Source organism: Lepidothrix coronata, unplaced genomic scaffold, assembly GCF_001604755.1.
Source record: "Lepidothrix coronata isolate B3197 unplaced genomic scaffold, Lepidothrix_coronata-1.0 Scaffold0, whole genome shotgun sequence".
Lineage (NCBI taxonomy): Eukaryota > Metazoa > Chordata > Aves > Passeriformes > Pipridae > Lepidothrix > Lepidothrix coronata.
Window position 1 is genome coordinate 1,708,494 of NW_016690180.1, and position 24,500 is coordinate 1,732,993.

At 37.7% G+C, this 24,500-nt stretch overlaps 1 protein-coding gene across 39 annotated transcripts in view; it reads right to left on the reverse strand.

Annotated features, from left to right (window-relative positions):
- The window catches only part of SORBS2 (sorbin and SH3 domain containing 2), a 217,500-nt gene that overhangs the window by 132,714 nt on the left and 60,286 nt on the right, over positions 1-24,500 (reverse strand). For 25 of the 39 annotated variants that reach the window (XM_017819476.1, XM_017820308.1, XM_017820381.1 and 22 more), the window contains exon 1: positions 20,231-20,400. The exons of 7 other annotated variants lie outside the window; for them this stretch is intronic. The gene's annotated coding sequence lies outside the window, so the exon portion shown is untranslated. Of the gene's footprint in view, positions 1-19,802; positions 19,908-20,230; positions 20,401-24,500 lie in introns of those variants that run through there. 7 more of the 39 variants (XM_017820472.1, XM_017820548.1, XM_017820625.1 and 4 more) reach the window with 6 other exon arrangements.

The window sequence follows — 24,500 nt, forward strand, 5'->3', positions numbered from 1 at the left end:
TCAACAAATATCCACGTCAATTACTAATACTACACAAATACAAAACTAGAAGAATGTGCTAAAATAATTATTAGCAGTATCAATTTACCACTGAAATAATATAACACACAATGCTTTGCAGTGCAGTATTTCTTTTCTGAGGCTTTTTCTCAGAAAGCAGATTTACCATTAGCTGATTCAACATCAGCACTTAACCCATTTTGGTACCTTGTTTCTTCACGCACTCCATGCAACTCTATTTGTGCAAATTACTGTTTACCAATTAGTATTTATAGCATTTACATAAGCACTATTTCAGTATATACTAAGATAAGCTTTAACTACTGGATCGGATCATCTTTATCTACAGGAAACATTAGATGCCAGAAATACCATATATACCATCGAGGTCTCAAAGAGAAATATATCTGTACGCTAATTAGTAAAACAAATTAATATGCCACTACCACCAAGATTGTCACCTTATGCTTTTCAGAGACTGACAAAAATCTCTTTCGTTTTATGGATATCAGCAACATTAAAATCAAGAATATAATTTCTTTAGTGGCCCATTGCAGTGCGATTTAATCAATTGCTGGTATTAAACAATTCAAACATGATATAGAAGTGTACAGTTCACAATGCTAATGTAGGTACTTGGTTGCAGGTCTCCAGAAGCTCCATGACCACACACTACAGCACGGAGATTCTCATAAACCAGAAGAAAAAGTCTTCATAGATAAGAGATACCAAAAATTGTTTAAAATACTGATAGACAAGAGAGTTGCATACCCGCTTCACTGCACAGGTTCATATAAAGGAAATCTCACCTTTTCTAAATCTAACCTTTCAAACACAGTTGAGTCACTGAAGCTTCAGAGGGAATGGCTGAAGAAGAATCCTCTGTTTGAGAAGTCTCTCTGTACATTTCAAGATAAATACTGCACAGCCTGGTGTAATGACTGTTTTCTTCTTGTATTATTCTATTCATATATTTCAATAGTAGTGCAATACCTTCTACTAATACGATAATATGTCTAAATGAATTGCACATTACCTGCCTCAGAAAGAAACAAGGAGTATGGACAAGATTTCTCTCATTTTTTTTTTCCAAATAACCATATGTCTTGAATTTCAACAGAACTAGGACAGATAACATTAAATGAATTTAACATAGGAGAATAGAAGTACAATGCATGCACTCTGCATTTGCAGAAGTCTCTCTTGAGACCACTTCAATCTCTGAAATTAGTATTTTAGAGATTACAGATAAAAACTATATACAAAAGGAAAGCTATCAATCACGTTTTGTCCCAGACTTCAGCTAGTCTTGCAAATGTCTTAGACATATATGAACTTGAAGGATCTTACAAATAAGACATTTTTTCAATGTCCGATGTGTGCTTTCAGTAGCTGCCACTGTTGAAAAGCAATGTAGCTATGAAAAAGTGTGGCCATTCTCCTGGACATGATGGAATACCTTGTTACACATATGTCATATACAGAATTACTTGTGGTGGTTCCTACATAATGTAACATAAAAAACCCCAAACATGAATGCATGTGCTAACTGAATCTAGTGCCAGGAATGCCTATATTCAAACAAATGCATCATATTCCTATAAAGTCAAAGGATGAAAATATGTGCAAAAAGATTAACCTCCAGCAACATCAGTTTAATTTCTAGAGTTCACACAGATGTTAGCATTTAAAGTTTGGCATCATCAAATGAGTTGTAATCAGCTTTCGCTCATGCTCAGTATGAATATGCTCAGGAATTAAAGGGTGACAATGGTCACAAGTTGTCCAGAACATGTACCTGAACGGTCTGTTTCTTGAGAATTGGATTAAGGTTCATTAGTCAACATCTCATTTAGAACATTTCTGGTCTATTTCACTCATATCTGGCACAAGACATTTATAATTATCATAAAACTACTAAAAGGTTATTTATTGATGGACAGTTTATACTTTTTCTCCTACTTAATATATTAGGAACAATCATGTGTTAGCACAGGAAACTTGGTATAAATTTCTCACCAATAATTTCTCACCATTTTTATTTATAAACTTCTTCAAAACATTACAATAAAAAATATGTCAGCTTCTTTCTCCTATTCCCAAATTTCTAGTGCCTTGTAACCATAATGGCTTCTTAAAATCTCACTAGATCACTATGCACTGATCAAAAGTCATGATAAACTTCCATTAACTACAATAATCAAGACCTGACTGAGGACTAAGAGACAGGAAACTTTTAGATAGGAAAGGACTGCAGACAGCTGTCTTCTACATCAACAGTTCTTGCCCCTTCCCCTATAATTAAATGCACTTGGAATCCTAGTCAGGTTACTTCTCAGTACATCTTGATGCCCAATCTTGAGGTATGTCATGCATACCTCAGCCTCCTGTTATGGCAGTAGCTTAAGAACTGTCATATTAGAACAACAGCACATGTAACAATGACTACAAATGCACATGCAGTTTTCTTTAGTTACATATGTATAAAAAGGTAGTTTGAAAATTTTCTAGACCATCATATAAAATAGAACTCCTAAAAAATCCTCAACATTAAAACCCCCATATAAACAACAAATTCTGAATTTCGTTCTCTACTACATTTTCATTAGAGCTACACATCAAAAAAGGTGGATCATCTATTGAAAAATAAACTGACTTAAGCTTTCAGAACATAGGATTCAACATTTCAAAAAAGAATATGTAGGTAATCAAGCTACTGTGATAGTTACATTTAACACTTTCCTAACCCTAAAGAAAATAACTTACCTCAATAGTGATTATGTTAAAAGAGTTCAAAGATTCTCCCAAAGTGACTACAAAGTCTTGCTCTTACAACCTATCTGTCCAAGCATCCCTGGCATTAGAGTCAACAGTCAAGACATTTCAAGAAGTGGGAAATTATCTACAAGCTTTGGGGACAATAAATTACAACCTACGTGAATAGTACAGAAGTGACACCTACAACATTTATCACTGCTTTGTGGCTTCAGAATTCCCACACTGAAACTATGGTTAGAGAATTCTCATCTTTAACAAAACTTTCAAAGGACAGAGAAGTTTGCTTAAGTTCATACTCTGGAATTCTTTTCTTTTTTTCTTTTATTGCTCTGTTAGCCCATTGGTTTTACATTTAAGAAATTCTGTTCTCCAGTATCTCAGTGTTTCACAAAATAACTTTCCACATTAGAAAACACTGGAGTGCTCCATCCTGACTAAAGAGGGTTTTTCCATAATTTCCTTCAAATTATCAATGGTGAATGGCCCACATCACTGACATAATTAGGTTAATAATAAACTTACTAAACTTTTCTCTCCAGCTTTGGTATAGGAGTGTTTCATCCCTATACAACTCATCAGAAAACTGGGAAGACCGAAGAGAGGAAGCCTGGGATTGTGGTTTTTTTTCTGACTTGTGTTTCTCAAAAAGCACGCAAGAGCCAGCCAAGAGTTATCAGGCAATTTCTGATCCAGCAGAGTATCCAATCAGCCTTCTGAATTTGTCACAGGAGTGTTTTACTGATAACTCATGCATTTGAAAGACATGGATCAAGACATCAAGTACAAAGAATCGTGCTGTCACTTTATTAGCATGAACTGGTCTTTGTGCAAAATGGCAGATGGTCGATGAAGACTTGACTCTGCTGCTCTTCTCCAGAGCAGCAGACCTGCATTCTCTTTAAAAAGTCACTGCATTCTCTTTAAAAAGTCACCAACTGTCTTTAGCTATATTCAGTTCTCATTTTTGACTTTGCAATTATGTAAGACTGAAACCACTAGCCAGGGGTTTTTTTGTGAAAGACATTTTGTAAATAAGCAGCTATGCTATAATTTTTAGCGTGTTTAATAACACCATTATATCATATTGAATCCATTAAAACTTATAATGCCTTTGACTGAGCACCAAATAAATACATTAAAACATAAGGATAGTCTCAACATTGAAGTGAAATCCCACGCATTTAAAAAAAGTCTACTATTGAAAGCATATTACCTAAATATTTAGAGCCTCATAGTCATCTATTACAATCAATTCCAATACTTAAACCAATTCCATATAAATGGCAGCAAACCATATAACTGCTCTAATACTGATGTGAAAAGTGGCTACACTCACTATAGCTATCACTCTGAAACTGGACCGAGAGGATAATATGCCTGCCTATTTTGCTAGTAAAACTAACATCCTCTGTTTCAAGAGTAAACAGTTAAAAATGTACAGGGAAATAACTATGAAAAGGCCTTTTCAGGAAATGGGGAACAGAAGCTTATTGTTAATCTCCCTCCTGATACACACCGCTAGTCCATTGTTTCAAGAGCTTNTATCTGAATGTGTTCAACTACTGTGTAAGACTGTGGGTTTTTTTACCCCAGACCAGGGTACTGGGGGCATCACAGACATTAAACAAGCTAGGACTCTCAATCTGCAATGCTCATTGTGATTTACCAACTCAAATGACAGGGTCTTTTGAGCCCAAATTCAAACTGACGATTTTTAAAATATGTGTTTTACATATGCCCAAATTTCTAAGCATCTGTATGACTTTTAACAGTAAAGTTACCTAAGTTACCAAGCAAGCAATGTCTCACCTTCAGCACAGTGAAACCACCATGGTTACAGGTGTCTTGTACAAACTTGTGAGGCACAAATATCCATAAGATTTTCTCAGGTTATTTTCCCTCTTTATTAAAACCATGGAAGATGCTATTACCACACCAGATGTTATTTTTAAAAACACTGTACTGATGGACGTTAAAACATCTGCCATGGATATGGAAAACCTGGATTAAACTTCCAGAAGGATTTACAGTCACATCTCCCACTTCCGTGACACAGAACACTAAGTGTCATGCTATTGTCTGGTCTTTTGAGGACACTAGACCATCTTTTATAGAGTAATCACACAACTTCATAAGGCTCACAGAGCTCTCTCTTTAGCTTAATAAAGAAAATTTACCAAGGGAAAAAGAAAACTTAAGCAACTGCCTCTCCTCCAGTTACTCTGAAATATTTATATCCACAGAATATACTCTGAAATATTAACACCCTCCCAGAGTTATCCATAGATAAAACTCTGCTCCCTTCTCAAGGCTCTGGGGCCATGCATGCTCCTGTGTGCTGCTACTCTCAAGCTAGCCAGTCCATGCAAAGAAAAAGAGATCCACAGAAGAAACACAAGTCCCAATTCCTTCCTTCCGCTTCACAAAGATTTATGTTACAGAGCACATAAGGCCTAATGCCATTCTGCTTTTTCTTAACCCACCAGATTATGGCCAGGCCAGCTTTACACCTCCGCACTCTGTATTGAGCTTCTATTCCAATTACCATGACTAAATCCACAAAGGAATTTAGGCTTTGCAATAATTAACACAATGGTGTTCTGCCAACTTCCTAAGCTGACAATTTAGTAATGGAAAAGTAAGGGACCTAAATAAAAAACAGTCCTTAGCTTCACCAATCTAGTAATTTTAACATTTTCTGCTACTTGTAGCATAGAGAATAGGGAACAACAGACCTACTGCAACTGGAGCTTTCAGGCACTGAACCCTAGGATGGAGAGAATGGTAACTGTCACCTCAAATGAGTACAAAACCTCTCACTAGAAGTCAAACAACAGTGTAGAGAACCATCTTTCCTTAATATATTCCTTTAGTCAGTTTATTCATTTTACTAGTAGAATCCACCTAACTGTAAACACAGTCTAGAGACATAAGCAACTGTGCTAAGCCTTGAAGGCATCCAGCTATGTGTAGAGAAGTTTTCAGCATTTTAGAATACCAGGTAATACTGCCAGAGTCTAGTATTTTTCTGATATCTTTTTTCCCCCAACAGTCTGACCTCAAAGGCAATATCTGGTTTTCAGGACAACCCAACATTTGTATTTGGGTTTTCTACCTCTAATAGCAACATAGGATAAATATTGACATCATAAAAAGAGCTGAAGTTAGACAAAAGCTCATTGAGATACAATTGCTTTGGCGAACTCTTTGTTTGCTGCTCACAGTTTCACATAATCGTGACAGTTATTAGTTCTTCAGGGTGCAAAGAAGGTAATTATTTCAAGAGCTCAGGTACTACCATCAGCAGACTCAAGTTACTTGCAGCTATGCTGCCTCCATCTTTGTCCACCTTCATGTTGCTTAGCAGTGAGAAAAGGTGCTGCCAAAATGCCTGAGCCTACCAAGCCAGCTCCTGCTTCTACAAGAACTCAACTAACGCTGGAACTGAAACCTGAGAGAAGGGCTACAAGTAACATAAGAACAGCAGAAAGGAGAGTTACGGCATCCATCAGCACAAGGTGTTGAAGCAGATCCATTATAAGACCAGTATCCTAATCAAGGCCATAGGCATCATGAACACTTGATGCACACAATGACATAATTGAATGTATCACTGGAAAAACATGCCATCTGGCCATCACAAGGAATCCCTGACCATCAGTTCCTGAGAGGTGGAGTTTCCCACTCCCTATGACCTTCCCAATCATGCCATGTCTAAGGACATGAAGGCTATGTGACAAACACAGCAGCTCCAAGACCTAAAATGTGCTTTTGCCTTGGGGGTACTGATGAATGAAAGACTAGACATGAGCTGGCATTGTGTGCTTGCAGCCCAGAAAGCCAACCTTATCCTGGGCTACATCAAAAGAATCATGATCAGCAGGTTAATGGAGGTGATTTTGCACCTCTACTCCACTCTGGTGCTTTTACCACATACTCTCAGGTCTTCACAGGAGTTGTTTCTCTGAACTGGTTCTGAAGAGATTTTTGATGAGATAGAAGTGATAGGCTCATTATTCATGAAGGGTGTGAAAAGAGATAGAGAGCTGGCTACAAACCAAGCCCTATCAGCTTGTAGGAAGTCACAAGCTATTCTGACTTTGAATGCTATTAGAAGCAGCAGACAATTTGAGTCCGCTTTCCTACGATCCCTTCTATCATCAAAGAGAAGGGATCTCCAGATCATCTTGTTCAACAGGAAAATCAACAGTAAATGTATCATTCCTGATAGACATTTGTTCAGTCTGTCATGACATTTGATCAGTCTGTTTCAAAAGGCATCCAACAAGAAAGATATCCCAACTTATGCAGATACTCCAGTACTTAAGTTATCCTTAGCATTAATTGTTTTTTTCTAGCTCGGACTAAATTGTCCTTTCCTGTAATTTAAGTGTGAAATGTAGCAGTTCAGGTGATTTAGATACACACAATCAAGCTCAAATTCCAAACACACACAACAAGTCAAAGCAGAACTAGAGCAGCCCAACTGCCAAGCTACACCTTTTTTATTGTGCATACAGCACAGCAAGTTTGAGAGCCTGCAGGCAGGTAGCCATAGATATCAGTGAGGCTTAGCCAATAGATTATGCTAAAGAAAGTAATATGACTTAAAGAAAATACTATATTAAATTGGGACTCCAATCAAAAAACTCTTACAGATTTAGAAGTCACCTTATTCAAGAGTAGAGCTGAATTACTGCCATGGATCACACCACACATATTCTACTGCCCCAATCAGCTCAGTGGGCACAGTAAAGCTGTATCTCACCCTTATACTTCCAATCAGCTAAACGTGGCCTGTCAAGCTTGTGGCTTGATGCTGTTGCAAGCACTGACTACAGCTAGGAAGTTAGGCCTACACAGAGAGACAACAGATAAATTATACACAGCACAAACTGATTCCTGCAGAGAAGTTCAAAAGCTCTAAGACTGCAAGAGCCAGAACGGAAAACCAAGGGCATCAGAGTGTGATCAGCATAAATGTATATCTTAGCTAGAAACATTAAGGTTCTCAAGGTTTTATGAAACAAATTATGACACCAAAAATAGGCTTTAACAGGTATCATTGTTGATGATTCCCACAGAGATGCAGACAGTAGCTGCCTCATGTTTTCTTTCCCTCTCACACATCGGTAGATAAATGTAAGGACCCAACCTGTAAGCTCAAGTGCAGTTGGTCAGAGAAGTATCATCACTACAAGAAAGTTCTATGCCACAGAGAACTTGCAACTGAACTTTTGGATTTGAAAATCTTGGCACCCCAATTGCAGTATTACTGAAACTGGTAATTTTCAGACAATCGAAATACAGACAGTTGTAACTCTGAGGACATGTAAGTTACATAATTATGTTAAGAAAGGGAATGATATAGCAGGAGGAAGCTGTTAAGTGAGATTTCTTTTTGTTTTGGTTTGGTTTGTTTGTTTGTTTGTGATAGTAAACCATGTGGGCAATTTCTCTTCTGTAATATGATGTATCATCCTCAACAGGAAGTTCCTAAAGCAGAAAACTGATCTCCTCCTGTTCAACTCTCTTTATTCCTGAAGATCATAATTTCCCCAGAAATTCCTCACACTAGTAGCTTGGAGGCAAGGGAGGTTTCTAGGACGTTCTTCAGCTTCCAAAGGTGAAGTTATAGCATGCTGCCAAAACACCCCACTGGATACTCTATACCCCTTAGTCCTAGCCCACTAGGAGAAAGGCTCAGGAAATCAGTGCTGAGCTTGTGTTTGTTTTGTCTTCTTGTTAACAGAAGCACATTTGTCATGTAGTCATTTATCATGTATTGCTTCAGCTAAGTGAAAATGAGAGCTCCTCCACCGTTTTTGTTTGCTATTTGTGTTCTCCACAGCACCGTTAATTGCAGAGCCAGCTCTTAGTCTGAAACACTTGTTTGAGCTGTATTCATGCTTTTCTTAGCTGGGGAAAGCCAAGCTGATGTTTGTGATGTTTAAGGCAACACAGGATGTTACACTTGTGTTGCCACTTAATTGCTCTGTTTTGCCTTATCTGTAGGCCAAAACAAATTTTTCAGCTAACGGAACTTGATCCTCGTTTAAGTGGCAAGTACAGCAATGAGAAGAGCAAAGTTGTTGTGGGTGACATTACTTAAAGAATTTTTGGAAATTTCCTCCATCAGTACACCTTCACTGCTGATCAGTGAGCATCATTAATTACTGAAGAATCCAAAACTGCAGCCATGATTTCCACCAAAGGTTTTCTTCCTGAACAGATAAATTCTTCCATAAGGAATATAGTCTACAGACATGATTCTAACATAAGACTTCCTTTCCATCTCCCCTTCTGGTAGCCAGTGTAGTATGACCACACACATTTTTTCGAGATGCAGTGTATACTTAAGAAAATCAGGTCTTTTAATGGATCCCAATTCATGTAACAAAGGTCAGTGCCAACTAGACAGGTGGAGAGAAAAGTCCTTGAAAATATTCTCAAACAGCAACAAAGAGTTGGAACAATATGACTATACATACTTTGCACACCGGGTAAAGGAAGGAGCACCTGTGTCCATACCATAAACCTAAATTCATGGCAGCTGAAGTTACACAAAAGAAGACTTGAAGAGCAGAAATGAAAACATCACAGTCACATTCAGGGAGTTTTTAAGATACGTGAGAACTGGAAGCCAAAGGTAATACAATCTGAAGTAGACATTCTATTTTGTATCCCTCAAGTTTTTCACTTATTAGGTAGTTTCCTCTCTTTGAAAAATAAACATATGGAAAGGCAGATTTCCCTTCCTAGAAATTGTTTACTTCCTCAGAACTTTTACATCCTCTGCTTTTCGAATTCATCCTCCTATTAATAATAACAGCTCAAAAGACCCTTTTGTGCCCTCAAGGCTGTTCAATTTTTCATGACCTTGATGCAATTACTGTTCAAAACAGAAATTCTCAATTCTAATCCTTAGACAAAGATCATTACAAGCAACAATAGACTAACGAAGCTTAAGAAAACTGAAGGATGAAGTCAGTGACTTGTGGTATCCTCTTTTTCTAAAATATCTTTGAAAGCTTTACATATATCGAAAACAAAAATTGAGACATTGAAAGAGAACTTTTCTCTACAGAATTTACACAGGATAGTTAATCACAGTTTTCTATTTTACTTCCTGAAAGAGAAGGTAGAGGTAAAAAAATTGTCAAATTACAGCTTTGTACATAAAACCATCAAAAGTAGACATCAGATATATTTTAGCAGAAGTTTAATGTAATAATTAAAATTTAGTGTCCAAAACACATTAAACTGTTTCTCTGTTTGTGTTGCCTTGCCTTGTGCTATGAACCCACTGACTTAAAATTTAAGCTCATGTACATTTGATGCCTACAGTCATTAAACAAATTGCTCTTCCGAACATTAGAAAAGCGTTTAATGTTATTTTTTAGTCTTTGTATTCTGATGATTGACAGTTTTCTGAAGACTAGAGTTCGAAACCAGAGTACAATAATGGGGGGAGGGGGGGAATCACTAATAGTTCTATGTAGTGTCTGCACAGCTTTTGGTTATTTATAATAAAACTAGCTAATGAGAGATAGTTGGCATGAACTAAAAACACATAAGTCAAGGACACAGGTCTAAACTGTCCCTAAGTTGAGTAGTTCAAACCATTTTAATAGTACTTTTAAAAAGAGAAATAGCATTGAAATATAAACAAAACAATCCTCTAAGCTGTTATGTGATCCACACCTAAAGAAGTCAACACACACAATATTTTTATGATCCAATATTGAAACTTGCTGCCTTTGAAATGACTACACAATATCTCTATTTCCTGATTCCTCTTATTCATGAAGCTAAGGTGACCCCTTACCTTGATTTTGGTGGTGACATTTCAAACTTGCAGGTGTGTCTGACACAGACAGAACAGAAAGTTAGATGATGAAACACCAAAAAATCATTAACCTCGATTTGCAAAATCTGGTTAGCATTTGTCGGATCCCAGCTTGAAATGCACAGCATAATTTGAAAGTAACTTCTGATGTTCATCAAGTTTTAAAAGGCAGAACTATTTATCTATCAGAACATCCCAAAAATATGGTGTGCATATAAATATGTAAAGCCATTTTCAGTAATAAATATACTGTAAATAAGGTTAGCAGATTCATTCAAGATGCTGCCAACCTTTTCAGCACAGATCTTACTAATGATAGTAGGACTTAAATGCTTATAATAATAATAATAATAATAAAAATAATAAAAAAAATTTATTTCAAGTGACACAAAACAGACACAAATGCAAAACTTTTTTCATCTTTTATTTAAATCTTTCCAATATTCTTCAAAACGAATTTACAGGCATTTTAGGCTGAATATAAAACTAGAATAGCAAAAAGCTGGATGGTAAGGCCTTTTCACTGGCATTTTAAAAGCACACAAATTTACTGTAACTATTTTTAATGAATTCAGGGAGGATTCCTATCTTTGCCTTCAAAGGGAGAAGACAGATCAACAAAAGTTTCCAAAAATACCAGAAAATAATAATTTCATTTGTAAGCTTTATTTTGCTAAACTTACCTCTTCGAACAAACATTGAAATAAATTCTAAGTTCCTTTTTTAGAATGTATCTTTTTAAAGAATACTATATACACCCAGGTCTGAGGTAAGTCACAGAAGAACAACTACCTTAAAGTCATGACCTTGCTTATAGAAGTCTTAGACTAGATTGTTACAAGCTCAAACTTGAATCACCATTTCAGTACTTGCAGCAGGAATTCTCATAATTCAGGCTTATGAGAAATAAGAAATTAGATTTCACAGTTTTGAAAACTGTAAAATTTAAAAGGGTAAAAATTTAAAATTGTATACTGTACCCCCAAAAACGGTAGGGGCCTCAGAGTATAGTTCCAAACTTATCCCTAAAAAAGTTCATTAAGAAAACTACTTGCTTTTGGGCAAAGAAAAGCTAAAAATCCTTTTAGCTCTTTAAAAAAGTCCTCCATAAAAACTATCCACATGTCAACACTAGAGAAAATAAGTCCAAAATTCAAATGCAGTGGCTTCTTTTAAGAAGATTTAATTTACATGTATTATTATCTTGTTTTTACAATGTTAGGTATTGAATGTAAAACTTACAGAGCATTATCTGCAATTAGTTCAGAAAAACACACTTTTAATGAACATGAAGCTAAGCTGTTCCTAAACGCACTGGAAGATAAAGTCCATGGAAGTCTAACTACAATTTATACAATATGGAAGATGACAGGACTACATTAATTTGACAGGACTACCACAAGAAAGCTTGCAATGTAATCAAGCCACTCCAAGCTTCCAACTCAGGTGATAATTTGAAAATCAAGTAATGCACTGAGAAATAGACAATTTCCATAACAGATTTGCAGTCCTAATCCACGTGTATATAAAGCAAAACATACAAGATATCCCACCAACATTCTAATAGACAAAACTGGCTCAGTTAAAAAAATTTGTTACAAAACCAAAGGACAGCAACTAGAGAATTGTCAATGAATATACAGACACAGCAGAGGTAGAAGATTGCTCAGTGTAAATAGCAGTTTCACGGATTGTTTGAGGTACTGACTTCAGAGTCAGACAACCAAGTTCCCCCTCCTACAATGGCCAGCTAAATTGAGTACCATAGCCTCTTCTTTTATGAAGTGTTAGACTTCCTACCAAGCTACCTACTACCTGACCCCTATCCCCAGAATTGCATTATTCCATTGCTGGTGGAGGACTGCTAGAGTGAATTCCATTTCCATAACAGTTGGTCACATAATTGTCTAATTGAAACCATGGGCCAAACTTCTAACACTTCATCTAAAGCGCTTATGAAGAGCCAAGACTCAACCATTTGCACCTCCCAAGAACTAAACACAACACAAAGAATTAAACCACGGAAGGAGATCAATTTGTTTTCAGATCTGCAAATTTCAATGGGAACTCCTAAGTGTCCATATGAAGACTAAAAAACAATTAAAAAAATTAAATCTGTGGGTTGCCTTGGCACACTGTGTATAGGTGAGACATCTGACTAGAATGCATATGTGTCCTGTCTCCTCTTGCAACTCCCCAAACTCTCAACACAACTGTAGACAATATCTGCTAAAATGTTCCCAGATACATTTCATCCATTCATAAGAAGCAGTATCCTTTTATTAAAAGAACACTTCCCAAGTTCATCTACAAAGCTACTATTTGCTTTTTCCTCAGACATCTTTTAAATTTTCACTTCTGCTACAGGAAATGAGGAAAACACTGGTATGATAGTCAAGCAGTGGTCAAAGCCATCTGTTTATAAACCTGCTCTTCAGTTTACCTTTACATCAGGTGTGTTCCATCTTTTATGTACAGAAACTATTGCAAAGTGAACTTGACCCCAATCCCTTCTCTGCATGGTGATTATCTAATATTGCTAAAAACAATTACTTAAACACAAGAGTTTCTTTCAAATAGCAATTCAGACGACAGTCTTTTTAGCCATTCATTAGGAAATAATTCATCTGCCATTTCTCTTCTGCTGGCTAATGACACAGAGAAATAATGCAATTACTATTACCTTGCTCAAGAAAAGTATTGCCTCAAGCTGGAAGGCATCCTCCTACTGCTTCACTATAGTATGTGTTGAATGCAACAGGTGCAGGCTTCCAAACAATTTTTGTAGATTTTGCAGTCCTGACAAAGTGTGTCCTCAATCTGGCCTTTGCTCAAGACCATAAATCAGTCATCTGTGAATCGAATGTCACTGGCAAAAGTACATGAACGTGTAAATCTACAGCTATGCAAATAAGGAATTAAAAACCTCTCTCCTGTACTTGTTTAAAAGTAGAATGATAATCTGCAAGGCTCAGATTACAAGATCCGTATCTGTAAAGTGACCCTTACAGAAGAGGTCTCTTAAAAGACTTGAATTTGCCTGATTATCTGCATGTATGTCAAAACAAAGCCTTTGGTTTGGTCTTTATTCTACTGTCAAACCTGCCAGCCTCTCTCTTCACTCTCACACAGTAGCACTTCATTTGATTAGCCTCTTTTACATTTTACTTATTCAAAATAAACCAGTCGATTGCATCAGTCATACTGAAATAATGATTTCCTCCAGATTCCTAACAAATACAGATCTTTCCAAAAGAAAAACAGTGCAATTACCATGAATTTGATTATCTGGGAGAATGTCATTGCTTAGAGTTCCCTAGAACTCTAAGCAGTGACATTTATTAGAAATTCACTAGAAACTAAATTAAATTAAATTAAATTTGTGCTGGAAACTGCTGGGTTCTGTCATAATTTGCTTATTAAAATATGCAAACTGCATAACTGGCTAGAAGGAGCAGTGTGATGTACCTGATCAATATACGAATTAAATTATACATACTGAGTATGTATGATGCAATGTATGCATTAGCACCCCTTTGGGTTTCTACTGCTTGCTTGTCTCTAAAATCTTTACTATTAGTAGGAAAAAAAAACAGTGTTGATACCTAAATCAGACAATAACTCCTTAAGATTTTAAGAAGTGCAAAGCACCAAATCCACAAAAGTCAGTAGTGTGACCTCTATATTCAAAAGAGAATTATTTATTACATATTTCATCTAGCCCAATCACTAGAGCTTAGGATTGCCTCAAAAGCTACAGTCTGTTTGAAATTCAAACCCTCCACATGATGTTTAAAAACAGCAGCTGAAATACCAAGCCAAAGCTTGGGCCATCTAATTCATTAACCCATTCCTTATGATGGCCCAGGATGACTGCTTCATCAGAGAGAGCAAAACATACTGTGCTAGAGATTTACTAAACAACCTTTCTGAACTACTACTCTTCATAATTCTCACCAATCAATAATCACCTCATACCAATTATTTACTCTCACTTATTTACCTAGTCCAAGGTACTAAAAAAGGTCATATTATCTGCTCAACAGAATGGAGAATTTGAAGTTCTCAAACAAACACGAAATTCAGTGAGAAACAGGCATTTAGTATCTTACAAATGTCGTTTTGCACCTGCTTGAAAACTTGATGCCAATGATATCTTGATTTTAGATCACTTTTACTTTTACAAAAATGAAAATATTTTTGGTTTTATAACTATGTCTCATTTTTTGTTACTAAGAGAAAATGAACATTCAAAACCAGAAAACATTCAAAGCATGCAGTTTAACAGCCTACCCCATGCTTTGTTCCATTGCCTGAATCACTACTTTTTCCTTGTGGTCACTTCAAATAGTGAAAATACTGCTGATATGCACAGAGACCCTCTGTAGTAACATGTAATTTCTGGTTCATACTTTTTTCAGACATCAGAATTGATCCAGATAACTGAATCATGGACAGACTCCCCACCCCACCATTTGCTAAAACTAAACTTTGAAAAATATTAACTTTCAGGAAGTCAATCCCACTGATAGATACATGGCTTTGTTAGACTTGGTAGCACTCAAGGTGCGCTATGGTGCTGAAGCTTTACATTCAGGCTCCAGTTAATTCAGAGTCCTCAGACAACATGGCATCATGCTCAAAAGAACACTCTATGGATGTCATGCTTTTGACATAGTTCTCACCTCTTCTCAGCATGGGCTACACTGTCCAACCCTAAGCCTCTTAGGAACTACCTTTCAGTCTTCCTGTAGTTGAACTGGGACATCACCTATTGACACTTCTCATAAAAATAAAATAAAAATTCAGTAAGGAACCAGACCTGTTGCTCTTAAACTATTTGAAAAAACAAAAAGATCCCTCCACCTACTTTGACCTTCAGCCACAACAACTGATTTCTGATTAGCATAACTTGATCCTATAAACAAATGCAACCTTTAGAAATCAATGCATTTTACTGTTTTTACAAACGTCGATGAATTTGACTTTCAGCTATGAGAGTTGCAGTTACTGATTCCATTTCCATTTGGTTTGATCATGCATCCCTGCCTATTTTTTGGGTCCTGAAGAAGCAAAAGAATGAAACCACTAAGCTTGCAGACAAATTTAATCAGTCACTGCTGTTAAACTAGGGATAGTTTTTAGTTACCCATAAAACAGTTCAGCTGTACACTGCTTTAACACTTGTACACAAAATGCAAGACAAGTTCTCTAAAAAGAAGCCAAGTTTTCATTATTCTATATCTCAGCATTATTTAAAAGCTATTTTCTGAAAAGGCTAATGAAAAAGTTTACTACATAATTTGATCACAGAAAAGATTGAGAGGAAGAATTTTTGCTTTTCCTGTCATTTTTATTTTTTCCCACCATCCTTTGAGACTCAGGATCTTCAGCATCACTTCTTAAAAAGGTGCACTATGCTACTCGAGTTACTTAAGGACACAGAACCACATCTGTGCTATTCAACCCCCTGATGGCGGTTGGTGAGGCTTTTAAGGGTGGATGAGTCAGAACACTATCTGTATTCAGTACAGAAAGTTGAAAAAAATCAATCTATTTAGGGAAAGAAGTTAGAAATAACAGAAGAAAAGGGTCCGCCTTTGGAATTTCCTACTTTACAGCAGCATTAGCTATGATGTATCACTCTTATGGAACAATACATCTGAACAGAAAAATACATTTCATGCTTTAAAAACACTGAAAGTAGGAGTAGATCTAAAAGTTGGTCATCCAGCATGCCTTTACTAAAAGATAATGTGCTGCCCTTTTAAGTACTTACTTCTCTCCTTTTTCCCCTCCCATACATGAAGTTTTCCATTACATCAGTGCCTTCAAAAGTCTTCTTCGCCTTTGTTTTAGCCCTAGAATGTTAAGAAGCTTCATAATTTCAGAAAGGCCAGCTTTTGTCAAAACATTTTCATGTTTGCCAGACTATTTGAAGAAAAATGAGCACAGAGTATCTATGGTACAGTCATCTCTCAAATAGGAAGTTAAACACTACATACAATAGTAGAAAAAGAAAAGTCGAACTGGCAGTACTAACATGCTTAATGTAATATGAAATAATGACAAGGGAAAGGATCGATATCGCAGCAGTAGGACACAATACCAAAGTATACATTTACAAAATTCTAGTTTACAAACAAGCAGAAATTGACAACTTCTATTTCTGTGTTTGTGCAGACAGCTTCACTGGAGCAGAAATACTATTCCAACGTCACACGTGACGGATGCAGTTTGTGCACTCCAGATGCAACCTCATAATTGATGCATTATATTCAATACCTGATCCTTGTGGTACAGAAGTGACATTCAGCCATTCCACAGTGTAACATCATACAGTGTACCCTAATTCGATACCTGAGTGTCTTCCCTGGGCACATACCATCTGTATTCTTGCTCACAGGTTGGTTGTATATGTAAGTATGAGAATAGTCCATAGGCTGTGGGTAGATAAAGGTTACTGTGCTCCACACACCCCATGGCTGGCTGATGCTTATCACTGTGTGCTTAAAGCTAATTATTTTAAACAAACAACGTACCAAAAAAGCTGTAACACTTGATTCTACCTTCTTTGGTCATCCTGGTCTCTTATTTCTATTACTGTTTGCACCTGCTCCTATGATACTGCATTTAAGGATTCATCTGCCTGCTTTTGCTTTGTTAGTATCCTGTTTTATAGTGACACATGGACCCAGAGTCACCTTCTAAGGTCATCTGTCAAAAAAAATATTTGAAGTGACTGTAATTTTAAAGCACGACAGCTGATGTTATTTACATCTCTGCTGACCAAGAGAGAGCCTGACTTTGCATAACCTAAAGGCTTTCAAATAATGTATAATCATCTCTTGATAGAAACCGTGGCTCCACTGAAACCTGTAAAACTTCTAGACTTCAACAGGAACTCAATATTACCATTTCTAGTGCAAAAATACCCAATTTGTCTTATGTCATATTATTGTCAAGGTCTTCTTGTAAACCTTCCGTTTATAACTACAATTCACCATGATACGAAAAGTGTCCCTCTCACTGCATGCCCCCTTGATTTCTACATCACTGACCCAGTTCTAGGCCTTTTATATCTTACATCATGTGGAATTAGTTCATACTGGATACGCTCATTACTTAGTTCTGTTTCTTACCTCTAACTCATTTAAATTCTTCCTCTGCACCAGATTCTATTGCAGCACCTCCATGTCCATTACGGACAGTCACCGATTTGATTTACAAATAGCTCTGAGGGGATCAGATGTTGTCAAAGAGACAGTAAGGAAAGAGAGGGAAGCTGGGAACTGATATGAGAAAAACAACAAAAGGAGAAAAGCAGAATGGAAAGAGTACAGAATATTGGTTTAAACAATAGAGACTAATAGGATGCACCTAATGGGAGCATACTGTTTAGTGATTAGTCATAGCTAGTCCTCACTTGTTTTCATAACACCTTAAATTCGTCATAGTGAGATTATATCCACCTTGAACTACAAGATCCTTCACTTTTTGCACATTGCTTTATTCACATTTTTTACTGTTGTAACAAAAGCTGTCTATCTCTTTGTTTAAGGCTTACCAACATCTTAAATACTAGCTCTGCTTGTTTATAATTTTCATCATAATAACAGGCTCAATCATAAATATTCATATAGTAACACACTGCAAATGCACATTCCACTTTACAGAACCCAGATAAAGGCAGTTCTCTAAACCACCTACTGTGTGACCCCTACACAGAGGTATAGAAAAAGAAGTTAGGATGTGCATTTGCCAAAAATCAAAATCCTGGAATGATTCAAGTAAGATGGAGCTTTCCTAATAGAAAAAATGCATAGTAGCAATCCAATTATATACTGCAATGTCTCATTTGGGGGATTGTTGCTGAACATGCTTGTTCAAGTGCCTTTGCAGGATATATACAGAAACAACACATTGGAATTTGGCTCCTAGTTACACAGCACTGGTTACTAATTTAACTATCAAGATACCAGACTTCAAATTCTTGATTTAATGCCCACTCAACTGTCCAAACAAATGGCTCATTTCAGTGTGATTTAAATCCACATAATTGTTAAAGAAGACTTAAGACCAAAATATCATCTTATTTTCTATAGATGCAAGGTGAATCAGAAAATTTGTTTCAGTTGTCAGAATAATTTAATGCATTTCAGCACTAGCTAATTCCGAAATTGCATTACTGCATAAGAATACAGTTGGTAATCTGGAAAATGCTACTTTTAATAGAAACGTTAGTCCGGAGGGATTGCGGTTTTATTGACCTAGGTCTAACTAGAGTTTTCACCTCTAAAGCAGATGTGTTGTGATTAATAACTATTCAGAACAATTAATTTTGCACTGAAAATCTACAGCACTAACATACAGTGCCTATTAGAAGAAGACCCCTCCCATTACATTTGTCTTAGTGTTTTTATTTTCTCTACCTTCAATAGACTATGTCAGAATCACTGATTGTTCAATAAAAGTTTAACCGTCTTGTGCTATTAATGTGCTGGTGCTCCATGTGGAGTGCTCGTTTCCTTCCTTTTACTGAACGCCAAACGGAGGGACACAATGGGTGTGTTGTGCTCTGTCTAGCACGGTACGTGCGATATCTTTAAAAAGGAGGTGTGAGCCAGCTATAATACCACTACTCTTAACAGCACAAGTACCACAAACTAATCAGCCACGGCACTGGGGCATGCAGTCCATTGAAAGCTGGTGAAAAAGCTGCTTTTTATTATGACCTACATACTGCACAGCAGCAGTTGGACAATTTAAATCTAATGCTGAGGCTGAACACAATGCATAGAAATCCACTAATGATGAACTCAGCAATGTACAGCTTTTCGAACGTGCTCACGAGTTCTATGATATTTTATTTCACCCATGCTATCCTGATGGTAAAAAGCACAATGAAAATCCAAACAAAAAAAATAATCCTTGCCTTTTAGTGTAGGCATAAAATTGTAACAACTATTGGAAATATCCTTCTGAATCAGCAACCATATGGAACACACCATATCGAAACACTTAAGGAAAACGCAGTCAGATCAATGAATTCATCAACCACTCTGAACCAGCCACTGACCAAAGTCAACCTTTCAACGCACAGATACCTAGAGGAGCATATTTCTCGCAGGAAGTTGCGCTCAGCTGTGTCTCACAGAACCGCACTCAGGCGTACCTCTCTTCCCGCAGCCGAGGCGCACAGCGGCTCCCTGTTGTGGAGGAGTCCAGCGGCAGCAGCTCCCACGCCAACCTGCCAAGGCGCAGCCAGGAGCCCGCAGCGGGAGCCCGGCCGAGCCCTCGCACACCTGCTCCTCAGCAGCACCCGCGCCCCGGCGCCAGCCGCGCACCAGAGCGGCGGGAGGAAGGGCGACACCCTTCTCCTGGATCCCAGGCTCCCGCTCGGAGCAGCAGCTAGCGAGCTGCCGAGACAGCACTGCAGAGGAACCTTGCCTTTACAAGACAAAACCCCGATCCGCTGCCTGACAGCAGATATGCAGCATTATCGCCCCGCATTCCACCTCCTCCGATCAGCGGCGGGAGCGGCAGCAGCGAGACTGTCAAAATGGCAGCTCGCGGGCCCGCTGGGGCGCCGGAATTACTCACTTATATGCCCGCTTCTGCTGTGTCCCCCGACGGGATTTTTGTTTATTCCCCGGTACAGCACAGCATAATATGTCACATTGTTTTCCATAAGCAAAATGGCTGGTCCCCTCGGCACCGCCGCAGAGCGCTCATTGGGCTCCCCCGGCTTGCCGGAGCCATGGCAACAGCCAACAGCCGCCCGGCCCGGCCCTGCCCGGCCCTGCCCGGCTCGGCGACCCGGCACCGCGCCCGCCCAGGGGCCGCCGCGCCCCGGCCCCCGCCGCGGCTCGACCCCCCCCGCGGCTGCGGGTCGTGCGGCAGCGGCCACGGTGGGCACGGCGAAAAGGCCGGAGCAGCGATGGAGCACCGCTGCGAGCGACCCGGCCCCGAGGTTGCAAATTACCGTGTGAACGCGTTCGGTGAAGCTCTTCGGATGCACCAAATTTAGGCGCCGAAATTATTTGTCAGGGCACAGCACTCCGGGTAAATAATCGTCTTTATTTAGGAAGTAACCATCAGGGATAACCATTATACAGCAGTCAGCTGGTTTTCCAACAACAAAGCACAAGCCCCCACTCGTTTACAAAAAGCTAACCCCTGACATTATCACAGTTCCTAGTGTTTATAAACACATTGCTTAATTTTAGTAGGTTAAAGGTTGCTGTTTGTTAGATGACTTTCAAAGATTGTGCATTGCAATCACCATGTAAACCCATTTTATCCTATTTAGAATAATACATTTATTCATTTCAACTACAAGTAGGAAGAAAAGGAGATATTTGTGAGCAATTTAAAACTGCTTATAAAACACTCCTAAACACCTGTCATTAGCCTGTATCTCAACTGCCAGGAGTCAGAAATAAAAGCTAGAAAGCACATGCAGCACTCTTCAACCTAAAGTTCTCAGAAAATCATTTAGAAGCATTAAATATATCTAACCAAGCATACTGCATTTCATAGACAAGAGTTCTGAGTATTGGTCAGAAATTACTATTCCTTAACAGGGATTGATTTAGTACATCAATCATGGCATTTCCTTGTTCAGTGTCATACTTTTCTAGGACTACAGCAGGTTTTTCACCTCTGAATACAGCTTGTAGACAAAGCTCTGCTGCTCCACCACTCTAGGTAAACTTGCTGCTCTCAGCATGCAACGGCAGTGGTGTCACCATTGAGTCCCAGGCAGAGAACTAAGGTCCACTCTGGGGGATTTTACACATTTCTTCCTTCAGAATCTTTACCCTCTTTTCCTTTTGTAAGGGCTCGTTTCTCTGAAAGTGAGTAATGAGCTCTATGAAAGTGACCTGGGAGGGGCTCACCAGGAGACAAGTAGATAAATTCTGTTAAGATTTCTGAGATGTCAGAACTGAAACACTTCAGTACATTTAAATAAGGTGCTTCCACAGTCTTGTTTCTTCCTAACTTAGGCTTCTTTAAAAAGATGGGTAGATGTCCACATCTCTCAAAACTGCAGCTGGGGCTAAAAGTCTGTGCTAGCATGAGGTAAAAGAACCCCCAGCTCCCACGACTCAAACACATACTTTCTGTGCTGTGATTACTGTCCAACAGTACCTTTTGATCTAAAAAGGATGTCCGCTGATTTGGCAACCCAATTCTGTAGCCTTTTTCTGGAAAACATTAAACTATTGAAGTAATTATTTACATACTAGGTGTTAAAACAAAACCAGCCTGCATTACAAACAAGGATACCATTTCACCATGATTGGTTCACTACCTTTTTTTGTTAATAAGCAACATGAAACAGACTGTACATCCAGTCTCTTGCTTCTTAATGCATTGATACAGTTATTGACTCTAAAAAAAAATAAAATTAAAAAATACTCTTCAGTAAGGGAAGACACAAAGAGATTTTCTATCACTTTATTGCATTAACTGTGGTTAATATCATAATACTCTCCACAGGTAGGATAAAATAGCTTTCAGAAAAGCAAAGGTAATGAGTTTTTAAATAATAGGTTAGAGCTTGGAAAGGTTTCAAGATGTTTGCCCATATCTGTGTATCTATACATATACAGGCATCTTAACATACAGTGGAAGCACAGTATTTTCATAAAAATGTTTTTGAAGTTTGCTTTTAACAAAAAACCTCTTGTAAGATCACAAGTTCATAATTCAATCTTTAGGGATATAGAACTGTCTGTAATGCAGGTACACTTCCATCCAGAAAAGGGTGATGGAGCTTTTTCATGCAGCACACTCATAGGACTTAACAATATACATGCACATGCCACCTTCTCTGCAGTTTCATAAATGATTAGGCAGAAATTAGAAGAGGCTTAAACCAAGTGCAGATTATGGTTCCAATTCAGCAAACAATTAAAGCACAAAGTAGTGTGAGAAGCTAACCTGTCTGAGTTTACCTAAAGGCTCCACAGAAGTCCTAGAAACAGTTTCTGATGCATGCTCTGCAGTCATAAAATTTCTCCTGGAAAAACCCACTGAAATCATAACATCAAAAGACGTGAACTGGACCTACAGTGCAGGTGCAAGACAGAAAAACCTCTTATAGACCCCCAAAGCTCAGTTACACTGGTATGTCTGTGTTTCTAGGAAAGCTCCAAAACCAGGCAGCTGAAATAGTGGCTGCTAGCCTGCTCCCCCTGTATAAAAATTTAAGTGCAAGGCATAGAGTCATACTGACCCTACAAGGACTATTTAAGTGGTTAAAGATAACCACTTGCCTGCTGTGTTAGAACAGAGCTGAAAATAGAACACATCATTTGGTATCTTTGCTCAAATCCTACTCCCACGTTAATTCAAATGAGCTTCCTGATCTCACTTGTAGTACCTGGAGGACAGTTGCTCACATCAAAACCATCAGAGCTGAAAGAAAATTAGAATTCACCGATTCTTCACCTTCACTAACAATCTTCAGTTTTGAGACAGAAATAACAAGCATTATTCTCAGCCTTATTTAAAGATAGATGCTTGTATCAACGGACCATTCACTACTGTAATTTAGCCCTTCCTGCTATTTTCCTTCACAAACTAGTTTCCAGTTGTCTCAAACCAGCTCTACAGAATATAAAATATAGATCTCCATCAAGGCAACATTTAATTCTTAAATTAACTGAAGAATTGTTATTTGCATACAATTCATTAAAATTCATTTTTTTATGAAGAATAAATTTGTATTCTAAGAACATTCTAAAACCATGAACCATAAAAAATATTAAAAGACATTGTCCTCCGTGGACAGGAAATGTCAAAAGACCAGATCCTGGTTAGGAAGCAATTACTATGTTAAAATCAACATTTTATTTATTGCATTGCATTGCAATTGTTCCTACATATATTAACTATTTAAATAGGAAAACACCTACTGTTCAGCCGTCCTGAATATCATTAACAATTACAGACTTTTCTGATCCTCATTCAATTTTTGTAATCACTTGATGGTATATTGAAATGAAAAAGACTATTATGAAAGCAAATTGGACTGCTCTAATCATAAAAAAAGTCATCATGTAGTAAAGGTCTCAAATTTAAAAATAATGATTTTTTTTTTAATATTCGTTGGTTGACTTGCTTAAATGCAAAATGGTAGGTAAATAGAATGAATATTTGTAGGCGGATATGCTGAAGTATAGACTAGTTAACATAATGTTTCCAAGGCTCCAGGTGATGACAAGCCTGTGAATAAAAGCTCTGATATCTGATTCCCAAGACATTGCTATAATCAACTGCGTGAGACACAACCTGTAGAAGAGTGAGCTGGAATTCAGACATAAAGACTTACTATTATCCAGGGTCAAACTTGTTTGTAGCTCCTCCGGCTACTGAACACTGAGTACAACTCCAGTTGTTGGCTTTGTATTTTCAAGTTCTCACCAATGACAACTCGGATCAATTTTCTGTACTGTGGATTCAGCTAGGTACTTGGCAAAAATGCTGTATCTACACTGTATAGAGCAATGGGTTGCTTTAAGTATTTAAGATGTGTCATGCATTTAAATAAAACAATCATGAGCATTTCAGAAACATTTTCTGAAGGGTATTTGGGAAAGTCTTATTACAGGAAGTATATTCTTTTATTCACAGTTAGCCTTTGAGACATGCTACTCATCAAAAGTAGTGCAGCCACAAAGTAGGAGAGAAAAGATGAGAAAAGTAACTCTGATTTTCTTAAAAGCAAATATTTAAAAATTTTAAAAGGAAACCCTGAAGCCTTTTTGTAATTAATTAGAGATGAAAGAATCTTAACCTAATAAGACTAGATCCCTCATGTTTTACAGCAGTGTTAAAGATGCTACTGAATTCCTGGAGCAAT